Raw genomic sequence first — 14,590 nt, 5'->3', positions numbered from 1 at the left:
CAAAGTGGCTCGGAAGAACATAATGTTTATGCGACTTCTAGGCCTGTGCTCGACGGCCTTCAACAAATGGGCCCCAACAAGCGAGGGGGGGGCTTGCAGGCTGTGTAAATACCACTCCGAATCATGGCTGCATCTCCTGTGCTGCTGCCCGGCACTAGCAGCCCCCAGAAGGTCCCTTTTGAAACCCTTGTTCTTAAAATGGGGCGCCAGGACGTGCTGGGAGGCCTCGGCCTTGTGCTTTACATCTACTGACATTCAAGTGCTCGCCAGGTTTGGAAAATTTGTGAGACTTTTGGACAATCTTTTATTACCTCCCCTGGTTGCCATGCTTCTCCCCCCTCGCCCCCTCCCTCAAAGACTCATTACAGACTTTTTTCGTCCTTTGGCCCAGTACTCTCTGTCTTAACTATTTTATCCGGCCAAGCATAGCAAAACGCTCACATAGGGAACTATAATGCTGCTCTTCAATAAGCATATTGGTCTCTAAGCTTTGAAAATTGTTCGTTAGCCTTGTTTTTACTTGATAAATGTGCTAAAAGCTAAATTTGATACTCGTGCTAAAGTAGATTTTGTAAAGCAATGGTTTTAAGTAACTGTGCTAAATTAATAAAAAACTTGAAACTTGAAACTTTTCTAGTATATCAAATGCAGCCTAAACATTTACAGGCACATGCATCAAAGGAAAAAACGGTCGCAAACGGGCAGATTCTTAGAATCTGCCCTTTTGCGACCAGTATTTTTGCATTTGGGATACTTCATCCCAGATGCAAAAATCGCAATTTAAGGAATCTCTAAATTGTGATTCCGTAAATTGCGATTGCATTTAAGGAATCCCAAATTGAGATTCCTTAAATGCAATGCATGAAAGTAAAAAAATTTGCGGTTTCGCTATTAGGAGTAGCAAATTCCCATAAAGTTGAACTTCATGGTAATTGGCAAAAACCTCTTTCAAAGTTTCCTGTTGCGCACACACATGCCCTTAGGGCATGTGTGTGTGCAACATATGTGCACAGATCAATTCCAGGGGTGCAACAGGGTATCATTTTGACACCCTTGTACCCTTGAAATTGCATGAGCAATTTGCGAGCACCTACTGGTACATAGCTGGTTATTGAGGCCTTCTTATCAGAACAGAAAGTACACGGTCACCCAGGATTAGAGCGTAGAAATTAGAGAAGTGTGTGATTCAGTCACTAGCTGCGGTGTTTATTTCGATGGTGGCAGTCCCCTGCGTGTCCCCAGTGGCTACTATATCCCAGAATGCTGCATGTTCTTTATCCCTGGAGGCTCAAAGTAGAGTCACCCACCTTCATTGGGCCCATTCCCTCTTGGCATTATGAACAGCCTTCTTGAACGCTGCCCTTGTGGCTTGTATTGCGCTCCTGTCCTGTGTTTTTTATGGTGGTCATGAAATTGAGTTTGGCAGTCCTGCAATGGTTATTAAACCACAAAGGTGGGTTCCTTCTTTCTCACTTGTGCCTGGCTTCCGCAGAGTAATGCATTTTAAAATCTTCCAAAAGTTGGTTATGTGCTTCCCCAATCATCACTAGAGCAGTCGTTTACGTTTATAAACTTTATTCGACAGTTTAAAAAAACGTCATAAAAGTACACTAATAAAATCAAACATATAACATTACACAGGGAAAGTACATATCATCATGGTTTGGTTTCAAAGTACACAGATGTCAACCAATAAAAAAGGAAATAATAGCTAAAAAAACATACTTTTTCTTGCAACAACAGATTTCAGAATAAAGGTTGCGATAAAAAAACACAGATCCGGGCTAGCAAGTGAAAATAAAAATTTCATGGCATTTGATGTAGAAGACACAGAATATTTTTTAAATAACGGTTTCAGATAAACAATGCGTAGGGATTTATAAAGGGGGCAGATTAACATAAAATGCAGGGTACTTTGTTTGGTTAATCCATCACATGGACATGCAGAGGTTGGATAATTTTTCATCTTTGGAAAGGCCACAAGATTGTGGACGATACCTAGTCTAAATCTAGATAGGACGAATTGGTGAGATTGTCTGTAGATGATTTTAAGATAGGTAGGCAAACCAGAACCTTCGTTTACATTGGAGGAATAGAAAGCATGAGTTGAGTAATTACTTGTATCAGCTTTCCGTTTATCGAATTTTACCCTCAAAAATTCTTCTTTCATCTCCTTTTTGGATAAAGTAGTTGCAATTTCGGGTTCATTACGTACATCCAAATCAAAAAGTTCTTTATAGGTAGTGGTCACATACTTTATCCATGGTATATTTTTAAAATTATCCAAAAGCAGACAATCTTTGATAATGCTCTTTGTAAAACTTGTTTCGTCCTTCAGCCAAATAGATCTCCATACCAGGAGAGGTCTCAATTCGATTAAATCGGCTATATGGTCCATCCTTAGTTCCTCGTGGACCAGATAGTTAGATGCCGATGATGGTAAACAAAGTAACCGTTTCAGAAACAGATTTTCCAGAATTTGCAAGTCTCTGTTAGGCCAGTGCCCCCATACCCCTGAACCGTAAAGCGCTATTGATGAACATCTGTGTCTATAAATATTTAACATTGCTGGGATCCGTCTACTGCCCAGTTTATTAGCAAAACGGAAGACACCTAGCGAAGCCTTCCCCATCCTGGCTTTTATGTTAGTTTGTTCTGGTGTCCATGAGCCCCGACTATTAAAAGTAATGCCCAGATAGCAGAAGTTATCTACAACCTCAATTCTGTTTTCTTTAAAATAAAAAGACTTAAGGTGATTCACCTTTTTGCCACAAACCATTATGAATGTTTTGGAGTTGTTAATTTTAAGTTTCTTACCCTGAATAAAATCATAAAAACAGTTCATTAGCCGCTGGAGGCCGATTGGGGTTCTAGATAATAAAACAGTGTCGTCCGCATATAACAACACTGGAATAGGTAGCCCTCCTGCTTGCGGTGCATCAGCTTGGACCTGTTTTAATTCCTGTTCCATAGAATTAATAAAAAGGGAAAAAAGCAAGGGGGCCAATACGCACCCCTGCCTAATGCCTGATTTTACCATAATCTTTTTCGTACACTCTCCTGCTGGTCCATATCGAATCTGTGTAGAAAGATTGGAATATAACCTAGCTAAGAAATGGATAATAGCTGAGGGTGCTCCCATATCAAGAAGGGTTGTCCACAGCAGGGAATGGTTCACCAGGTCGAAGGCACTAGAGAGGTCCGCAAAACAAAGGAACAAGGAGCCGGATTTAACCTTAGTATATTTACCTATTAAAAGGTTGAGGTTGATGCACTGGTCAATGGTCCCCAAACCCTTTCTAAAACCATATTGGGATTGTGCCAGGATATTATTATCGGTCGCCCACTCCTCCAGGCGTAGCAGTAGAACCCGGCTCATAATTTTAAGGGAGGAATCTAAAAGGGAGATGGGGCGGTAGTTTTTGGCCTCTCCTCTATCTCCCTTCTTATAAATCGGAATAATAACTGATTCACTCCAGGTTGCCGGGGTGGAGTAATCAGTGGCAGCATTAAAGACCTGGGTCAATAATGGGCTCCAAAGGGCCAGATCGTGTTTGTAAAGATCTATCGGGACCCCGTCGGGTCCTGGGGCTTTACCTCCTTTACTGGAATTAATTGCCGTGACTACTTCTCGGATGGTAATTCCTAAAGGCTGCGAGGTCAGCAAGGGATTCATACATATTTTATCATAAGACTCCTCAGGGGGGTCAAAAATTCCTGAAAAATATCGGACCCAGCTATCTTCGCTTACTAGTGCGGTAAGTACTGGGAAATCTTCTTTCTGGAGGAATGGGGCGTTAATAGTACTCCAAAACAATTTACAGTCCCGGAGAGCTGCAGCACTATCCAAATTGTCCCAGGCTTGTTCCCGGAGTTCGTTTTTCCTGCGTTTTAGTTCTATATTATAATTGGACCTCAAGGTTTTGACCACTTCCCTGTCTCTTGGGAGATTAGACAGTGCTTTCTTAAGAGTTTTTAGCGCCGTTGTACAGGCTTGGTCAAACCAGCCAACCTTATCCCGTCTGGTATTGATCTTATTGTTAGTAAAAATTCTATTAACAATAATACCAAGTTCCTCAAAATCCGCTATAATACCCATAGGGGGGGCATTAATTTCCAGACAGCGAAATATCTGTCTGGAACCACCTACCACAGCTGAACTATGTAGTTTCTCTGATTTTTCCGTACACCACTTTATCCGGGTTCCGTTAGGCCTACTTGGAACAATAGAACCTCTGGTGGAAAACTCCACTAGTTTACCAAGCGCACTACTGGGTATTAAAGTATAACCATAGTAACAATTGAAACCTTGTTGATTTAATTATTCAAAAACGGAGGAAACAAGATTGCTTCTTCAAAAACTATATATTTTTATGATCATTTGCATATAAATCTCATTTGTTCCGACAAGTCAGTCAGACATTTTGACAATTGCTAAGCATTTTTTACAGAAAAAACTAAATAGCAACAAAGTAAAGTTGACACAATAATTGTTCTGCTGAGCAATACTCTGATACATTAGAAATCACAGTTGAGAAGTAGGCCCAATGCATTTCGGGATGATTCCCTTCTTCAGGGGCACTGCAAAAATAAAACAATGTGTAAGTGTTTTGAAATTACAATCTGTGTATATCAACTTAAAATACATTCAACTACTGTTTTGATGCGGGGGCAGTTCATGAGGTTCAACTTCTGATTCACATCTTGACAGCTATACAACAATTGCATTATGGACGTCCTATCCAGGTCAAAAAATCACGAATACAAGTAATGCTGATTAGGTTGAAAATTGCTGATTGGGTTAAAACACTCTTATCCAAAGATTTTTTAGAATAAATGATACTGACAGCACATTGTGTTGTATTCAAGTGTAGGGAGGCACCAGGTTCAGCATCGTGCTAAATAAAAGATGTTGCAATACTTTAAACGGTAACCCTTGTACTCACATTTCAACTGTTTAGAATCTCATTGTTATGGGAAGGTACTTCAGCCTCTTGAAAGCCTCTAATGCAATTCTTAGAGCTGAGGGCGTAAACAACAACATATGTGTCTGTAAACCACTTCTGATCAATCGACCTCACTGACCAAACCGACCATTATATTCAAGCAACCTCTACTTACTTAGTGTGATTACGAGCGCTGGCCAATAACTAACTGGTCTCTACGTGGGTGGTGTGCTGAATGGGATCAGACCTATGTGCGTTTGGCGTCTTCTTCACTTGGACGAGGAATCACTGCAGCAACATGATTCTCAATGCTATCTTTATCTGTGGTACAATAAATGAAACAGTGTAACAAATCCTCACCCTGGATGGTTTAAAAACGTCAAAAACTGCTGGATAAATAAAGACACAGTGGTTCTGACTGAGATTTATGATCTTGTTCTTAACACATGGTTAAGAACAAGTTAACTCAATAAACTCCCTGCCCGTTTTAGCCCACTGGCGAAATCGTGTTCTATTAACCAAAACTTTAAGGGTAGCCACATTGTTTCAAAACACCTGATAACTGCTTGCCTGCACACCCTTTTGATGTTGTATCTCCTTAACAGCGTAAAAATGCTGAAAATATCATTAATTGCTTAACTCAAAGCATGAAACCATACGTTTCAACACTGCGTAATTTTGCTAGTTGCATTATTATGCTAAACTCCTAACGTGATAACACTCACCTATGAAGAATACATCCTCACCAAAAGTGGGCACACCTTTCACCTCGAGTCTAAAAAAACAAGCGTCTCTATTTTAAACACTTTTCAAGTCTCAACGAGCCGCTAACGTAGCTACTACAGCTTGCATAAACTCACCTCTCACTGCAGAGATTCTGGCCGTTCGTGTAGCTCACTCCACCACGGAAGATTGTGAAAAATGTGTGAGACTTATTTATACCCGTTATCGACTAACATCCAAATGGGACTACATTGTATCCTCCTCTATCCCGCGCCCGCGTGACCATTATGGACAGAGTAGAAGGACCAAACAACACGCGTCAGCCATCTTAGAGAAGTAAAAATCGAGAGCAACCTAACTGTTGCTACCGCTATGCGTAATCACTAGTGTGCACCTCCGTGGACTTTTGTAAATAGAGTCACAATGCAAGACAATTCCAAAATGATGTAAAAACGGAGTGCATTAAACCTGGTCACCGTTGTATGTATTATGTAATTTCTGTCAACCAACACTCTGCTGAATATGAGTAATGAACGGAGTGTAGTGCATGTGTCATAATCTCTGACCATTACTGGAAAAAAGTATCTATAAGAATTGATAAATACAATTGGACCTGGATACGAATCCATAATCAATATACAATGTGAGCCACTTGTTGATAAGTGTTTCACTTAACCCAAGAACACATATAATGACATGATAGCATTGAACATTATTAAACCATCATGTATTAAAAAATTGTTATTCAAGCGATATATGAATTATTACTGTGCGTAAACCCAATCAAACACTGCTAGTACCTCATAATAAATAAACATTGTTCACAGTGGTGTATATCTGACCAGAGCAATCAAGTTGTAATACCATCATGAAAACAGATATTCATTTGAGCCAGGTATAATATGATGATGATCTTCGCCAAAATTGATAAGTTTAACAGACAACATCTTATGAAGATCACACCACTATAAAAAACATTGCAGTTCAATCCTGTCATTAAGTCCGCTTGGGACCAGAGTCTGGAGAAACTTAGTCCACCAGGCCTCTCTCTGTGCTAAGTGTCTTGAATGATTGTGGTCTTGTTTTGCTGAAACAATTTCAAGAATGGTGAACCTAAGCTGTGCATTGGTGTGTTGATGTTCTAACCAATGTGTTGCGAAGTAGGACTTAGTAGACTTAGTTCTGAATGTGCTTTTATGTTCGGAGATGCGTATTTTGATTTTTCTTGAAGTTTTCCCAACGTAAAGCAAACCACATGGGCATCTGATGGTATAGATTACATTCGAACTATTGCAGTCTCCGTTGTATTTTAATGAAATGCTTTTCCCCGATTGTGGGTGGTAGATGGTATTCCCTGTTATTACATTATTGCAATGAACACAATTGTAACATTTACGCATTCCATTGAACAAAGGTTGATTTTCTGAAGCTGTTGCTTTCAGTATTTCTTTAAGATTCTTACTTCTTGTGTACGCGAACAAAGGTTCTTCATCGAATAGTCCCTTAAAATCAGGCTCTTGTCTTAACAATTCCCATCTGGATTTTATGATGTGTTTAATTGCTGGAGATTTCGATGAATATTTGGACACGAACACATGTCTGCTTGTCGTTTCTTTTAGTTTGCTGCTGAGTAACTCTTCACGGGGTTTAGTTTCAGTTTTACTCAGAGCTGTTGCCAAAACTTCTGTAGGGTAACCTCTTTGCTTGAATCTCTCTAACTGTTGTTGTAAAGCTTCTTGTAAATCAGCTTGATTGGAAGTTATCCGCTTCACTCTGAGCAATTGCGAGTACGGCAAATTGTTTTTCAATGAAGGCGGATGAAAGCTTGAGTACAATAATAAGTTGTTTCTATCAGTCGGTTTTGTGTACACTGATGTTTCCAATTTGTTCTCTCTTTGAGTTATCTGAACGTCCAAATAGTGAATATGTTGTTGGCTAATCTCATGGGTGAATTTAATCCTTTCGTGCTTATTGTTGAGTTCATCAATCAGCTGTTCTAGTAGAGCCTGTGAGCTTTTCCAGACTAGGAAAATATCATCTATGAATCTGATATAAAAAGCTAAGTTCATGGCCCAGTCATCCTGCTTGAAAATGTGTCTATCCTCAAATTGTGCCATAAAGGTATTTGCGTACGCTGGTGCGCCTGAAAAACCCATTGATGTTCCACTAACTTGAAGATAAAATTTATCTTGCCACTTCAGATAGCTATGTTGGAGACAAAATATCAGTAACTCCAAGATGAAAATCTTGTTAACTTCCAGATCCGGTAACTGTAGCAGAGCCCACTCGCTAGCTTCCACGCCTTCTTTGAGAGGAATCGATGTGTATAGTGATGTTACATCTATAGTGCACATAAGCCAGTCCGGATTGTACTTGCTCTGTACTTCTTGGAACAAGTTCAAAAAGTGAGTAGTGTCCTTAACGTAGCTGCGCCAATTTTGAACAAATTTCTGCAAGAAGTAATCAATTAGTTGTCCCGATGGTGTGAAGATGGAATCGCAACCTGAAACTATTGGTCGAAAAGGTGGGTTGTTGAGACACTTGTGTACTTTCGGAAGCATGTAAAGTTTTGGTCTTCTCGGGTACTGTACTGTCAAAAACTTTCGCATTGGTGTTGTTATCCATCCCAATTCTTCTGCTTTATCCAAAATAGAACTGAGTGTCAACATGAAAGAATCAGTTGGATCTTTCTCCAATAATAGATAAGTCGTTAAGTCTTCAAGATGTTCGTTCACTTTCTGTTCATAGAAACTCATGTCCATTACAACAAGAGCGCCACCCTTATCTGCCATTTGGAGCATAATTTGATCATCTGAACTCAATCTCCGGAGTATGTCCAACTCATCTTTTCTTAGATTTGCTCGCATCTTTGGGTGTAGATTAAGTTTGTTAAGATCATGGCGTATCAAAGATTCAAAAGTGTCCAAAAGTTTATGTGTCACTGGGGCCATGAACGTGCTTTTAGGTCTAAATTGTCTCATTTCCGTGTCATCGATGTCTTGTTCCAGAGGTTGTACATCTGTTGTTGGTACTACATTAGTGAAGAAATGTTTTAATCTCAAATTGCGGAGAAACCGAAACACTGATACTTCAAGACTTGAAAAGTGTTTAAAATGAGACGCTTGTTTTTTTAGACTCGAGGTGAAAGGTGTGCCCACTTTTGGTGAGGATGTATTCTTCATAGGTGAGTGTTATCACGTTAGGAGTTTAGCATAATAATGCAACTAGCAAAATTACGCAGTGTTGAAACGTATGGTTTCATGCTTTGAGTTAAGCAATTAATGATATTTTCAGCATTTTTACGCTGTTAAGGAGATACAGCATCAAAAGGGTGTGCAGGCAAGCAGTTATCAGGTGTTTTGAAACAATGTGGCTACCCTTAAAGTTTTGGTTAATAGAACACGATTTCGCCAGTGGGCTAAAACGGGCAGGGAGTTTATTGAGTTAACTTGTTCTTAACCATGTGTTAAGAACAAGATCATAAATCTCAGTCAGAACCACTGTGTCTTTATTTATCCAGCAGTTTTTGACGTTTTTAAACCATCCAGGGTGAGGATTTGTTACACTGTTTCATTTATTGTACCACAGATAAAGATAGCATTGAGAATCATGTTGCTGCAGTGATTCCTCGTCCAAGTGAAGAAGACGCCAAACGCACATAGGTCTGATCCCATTCAGCACACACCACCCACGTAGAGACCAGTTAGTTATTGGCCAGCGCTCGTAATCACACTAAGTAAGTAGAGGTTGCTTGAATATAATGGTCGGTTTGGTCAGTGAGGTCGATTGATCAGAAGTGGTTTACAGACACATATGTTGTTGTTTACGCCCTCAGCTCTAAGAATTGCATTAGAGGCTTTCAAGAGGCTGAAGTACCTTCCCATAACAATGAGATTCTAAACAGTTGAAATGTGAGTACAAGGGTTACCGTTTAAAGTATTGCAACATCTTTTATTTAGCACGATGCTGAACCTGGTGCCTCCCTACACTTGAATACAACACAATGTGCTGTCAGTATCATTTATTCTAAAAAATCTTTGGATAAGAGTGTTTTAACCCAATCAGCAATTTTCAACCTAATCAGCATTACTTGTATTCGTGATTTTTTGACCTGGATAGGACGTCCATAATGCAATTGTTGTATAGCTGTCAAGATGTGAATCAGAAGTTGAACCTCATGAACTGCCCCCGCATCAAAACAGTAGTTGAATGTATTTTAAGTTGATATACACAGATTGTAATTTCAAAACACTTACACATTGTTTTATTTTTGCAGTGCCCCTGAAGAAGGGAATCATCCCGAAATGCATTGGGCCTACTTCTCAACTGTGATTTCTAATGTATCAGAGTATTGCTCAGCAGAACAATTATTGTGTCAACTTTACTTTGTTGCTATTTAGTTTTTTCTGTAAAAAATGCTTAGCAATTGTCAAAATGTCTGACTGACTTGTCGGAACAAATGAGATTTATATGCAAATGATCATAAAAATATATAGTTTTTGAAGAAGCAATCTTGTTTCCTCCGTTTTTGAATAATTAAATCAACAAGGTTTCAATTGTTACTATGGTTATACTTTAATACCCAGTAGTGCGCTTGGTAAACTAGTGGAGTTTTCCACCAGAGGTTCTTTTGTTACTTTCAGGTTGGCTACCTTTCAACCAAGAAGCACACTAACATTACCTTAACATTGTATGAATTTGAGTAAAAATGTACTAAATAAGGGAGTGCGCAGATAAGAAAATTCTTTTCTCTACTTGGAACAATATCATCAACGACCCTGCCTGTAGGCGTATTTCTGGAACCCCAGGTAAGAATAGACATAGTTAGAGCATTATGATCGCTCAAACAATAGTCCTTAATGATTGGCACTGTACAAAATGGCACCATAAGGGTTGAGATCAACAGATGATCAATAACAGACTCAGTATCCCTCCCTTTGAAAGTTGGGACAATATTGCCCATGTTATCAAGAGCTGGTTGGTGGATAACTAAATCAAATTTTAACAGGAAACCGTTAAGGGAAGTCCCATATGGGGAGTGTTGGAAATGTGCTAGATTCTCCCCCGAATCCCCATCGAACCCACAAACTGGGGTGTGAGAGTGCGGGCACGTTCTGATGTTAAAGTCCCCCCCCATATGATGTCATAAGATTTGTGGGATTTATTACAAATTTTGTTCAAAAAGGCTTCCAGTTCGTCCACGACTAGGGTACTGGTAGGATCAAATGTATTATTGTAATGATTGATCAGTAGGGTGTTCCTACCCTTTTTGGCTTGTAGTTCCAGAATTTGTGAATGTGTGCCAACAATAGAGTATGATCTTACAGTTATCGGGAGATCTACTGATATTAGAACAAGCAGGCCCCCTTTTGCCCTCCCCATAACGGATTCCTGGGCAACACAATTATAAGAAACAAAACCATCAAAGTGAATGTCTATAGTGGACCATGTTTCCTGTAAACATAAAATATCAAACCCAAGAATAAGTTCCCTCCACCCTAGAGCCGAAGCTCTCTGACGCCACCCAGCTATATTCCAGCTCACCATGGAATACCCTTGATCACTTGAAGTAGATATCTCTTCTAATGGAGTAATCATGGGCGAAAACAATATACTTGTACATCCCCTATCAGCAATAGCCCCAGCTGGTGGTGGAAGATGGACTTTGGTTGGTTTATCTGGAGTTAAGGGGATCAGATCGGGTAAATCAGGAGTTATTTTACCACCCATTACTGGTAAGATGTAATGTTCCACAGTAACCCCGCTATCGAAAAAATTAGTCTTGTTGGGTAGAGGGGGAACAGTGGTATATACACTGGGTAGTCAGTCAACTCCTTCAAGCCCATCTAGACAGCTATATCGATTATAATTCCAGAAGGTGTTCTGCGGGGTCTGGAATGGGGGCAATCTGGGGTGTCTTGGGTGAAAACGCCTTCCCCTACGTTCAACCCTAGGCCAGTCGTTGCTTCCATCAAAATACATGGGGTTAATAGGTAGTGGGAAAAAAAAGGAGACAGGGAGAGTCTGGATAGTAGAAACTGATGACCTATTAACACCCGCACATATGTAAGACACAGTACGGGGATCTCTTAAACTGACAGTGATACAATCTCCCTTGATGGATTTTGGGGTTTTACCAATCCATGGTACCCTCCTCACCATAACAACATAATTGTGCAGGTGTGCCGGTAGAGGTTGGTTCCAATTAAGCCATTTTATAACTTGGTTTTTAAGGGAACTAAAGGTTTCAGTTTCACCCCTATCTAATGGAGGTGCTCCTGCCAGAATTACCATAAACCGGTTGGCCTCCGGAGGGAGATCAGGCCGTCTAGTTCTTGGTGTTTTGGGATCTTTGGGTGGGGGCCCTTGGGTATCGATAGACATAAGTGCAGGTGGGATATGCAAACCTGGGAGGGGGCCTGGAATAGGCTGTGGGGCAACTAGGCTAACCGAGTTAGAGACTTGGGGAGCAGTTGGGTACTTACGGTCGTTGAAACAGGAATTTGGGACACAGTAGTTGGATGAATAATTTGGGGAGTGGGCATACTAGGAAGGAGACAAGAACTATTAGGCTTGGTGGAGTTAGCTAAAAGAATAGCAGTTGATTTCTCTATATTAGACATTCTGAAATCAAGCCTATCTAGTTTGGCCTCTAATGGAAAAATAATCGATTTTAGTAGGGTAGCAATTTTATCCATAGAGATATCGTTACAGGGTGGGCACCCTTCACAGTTGGTATTCAACAATACAGATTCTCCATCTATTTTGGCTGTTTTAGATGCCCTCCCGGTATTTTTACCCTTTCTGTTAAACTGTCTCTTCCGTTTCTTAATAGCCCCTTCTTTCCCCCCCAGAGTGGTAAGGGGGGTAGTATTTCCATCATTTACAGAGGGAAAGGAAACATTTGCACAATCAGAGACAAGGCTAGAATCAGCTACGATAATAGAGGGATTAGATAAAACAACAGAATCTACTCTTAGCGGAGGGGCAGAATCAGGAATTAAAAGTTGGGCATCCACCACAGGCAAGCAGTCAGTAGGTCTTTCTGGAGTTTTAGCGTTGGCTAAGGGGCCCATACTAGAACGTTTAAGAGACATTAGTTCCTTAGACAGTCGTTTCTCCAGTGTGACAATTTCTTTGTCAATAATGTTATTAGCCCTAGTAAGAAACTTCTCCATACCTCCTGCGGCAGAATGAGATCCTCCAGCCAACTGGGATTTGCTCCTGGTTTCGCGTCCGACCATGATCCACAAGAAATCAGACAACAGGAAGATTTAGGGGAGTAGCCCGGTCCGGTCACTGTAGGTCACGAACGGGCACAAACGGGCCCGCTCTTGGCCCGGTCTTCGCCCGCTTCGTCGTCTGCGCGCGTCCCGCGTACGCGTTCCAGGCGTGGTTAAAATAGAGGAGGAGAGAAGGGGGCGGGAAGAGGAACCAGGTGCGCGCGGTGGACGGCGCAAGCACTTCTGGACCTCGCAGTCCCGCTCCCAAAGCAGATGACGATTCAGGCTCTCCCCCTGCCGAGGCGACCGAGCCGAAATGCTCCCAGGTCGCAGGATAGTCTGATTAAAGGGCTCCGCTGCAGTTCTTTACCCCAGAGCGGCCACAAGCACAGTACAGCAATCCACACGCTGCTCGAGCGGCACCCGCGCCAGCGGGGGCCGCGAGGAGTTTAAAGGCTTTCCAGGCAGGTCGGAGGGAGAAGGGGGCGGGAAGAGGAACCAGGTGCGCGCGGTGGACGGCGCAAGCACTTCTGGACCTCGCAGTCCCGCTCCCAAAGCAGATGACGATTCAGGCTCTCCCCCTGCCGAGGCGACCGAGCCGAAATGCTCCCAGGTCGCAGGATAGTCTGATTAAAGGGCTCCGCTGCAGTTCTTTACCCCAGAGCAGCCACAAGCACAGTACAGCAATCCACACGCTGCTCGAGCGGCTCCCGCGCCAGCGGGGGCCGCGAGTGGTTTAAAGGCTTTCCAGGCAGGTCGGAGGGAGAAGGGGGCGGGAAGAGGAACCAGGTGCGCGCGGTGGACGGCGCAAGCACTTCTGGACCTCGCAGTCCCGCTCCCAAAGCAGATGACGATTCAGGCTCTCCCCCTGCCGAGGCGACCGAGCCGAAATGCTCCCAGGTCGCAGGATAGTCTGATTAAAGGGCTCCGCTGCAGTTCTTTACCCCAGAGCGGCCACAAGCACAGTACAGCAATCCACACGCTGCTCGAGCGGCACTCGCGCCAGCGGGGGCCGCGAGGAGTTTCAAGGCTTTCCAGGCAGGTCGGAGGGAGAAGGTGGCGGGAAGAGGAACCAGGTGCGCGCGGTGGACGGCGCAAGCACTTCTGGACCTCGCAGTCCCGCTCCCAAAGCAGATGACGATTCAGGCTCTCCCCCTGCCGAGGCGACCAAGCCGAAATGCTCCCAGGTCGCAGGATAGTCTGATTAAAGGGCTCCGCTGCAGTTCTTTACCCCAGAACGGCCACAAGCACAGTACAGCAATCCACACGCTGCTCAAGAGCAGCCTCCTGGCCCGGGCTGTAATGAATATTGCACAGGTCTCCCAGGCTCTTTGTCCCTAGCATGGAAATGGACTTGACTGAGTCCTGTGACTGCGCCACTGAATAGTTTTGTGCTTGAACCTGCAATGTTCGATGATAAGACTCTTAGGGTGGGCGTAGGATCAACCGGTTCTGGGCCCTTGTAGGCTATTTGTACAACCATTGCCCTAGTGTCAACAGATGTAGAAACCAGGGAGGGGGTTGTGTTGCTGTACTCTCCTGGTCTACTTACTGCACTGGATGTGTTTCCACCCATGATGGGACTTGATGCCCAACTTAGCTGCCACACCACCTCCTCCATGCCTAAATTAGTGACTAGATTACTTAAATCGTACAGGCAGGTTTTTAAGTGGGGTGGGACTTGGACCCAGCAGTAAT

This window comes from Lissotriton vulgaris, chromosome 7 (assembly GCF_964263255.1).
Source record: "Lissotriton vulgaris chromosome 7, aLisVul1.2, whole genome shotgun sequence".
NCBI lineage: Eukaryota > Metazoa > Chordata > Amphibia > Caudata > Salamandridae > Lissotriton > Lissotriton vulgaris.
The sequence above is the reverse complement of the archived record's forward strand: the minus strand, read 5'-3'. Positions refer to the sequence as shown.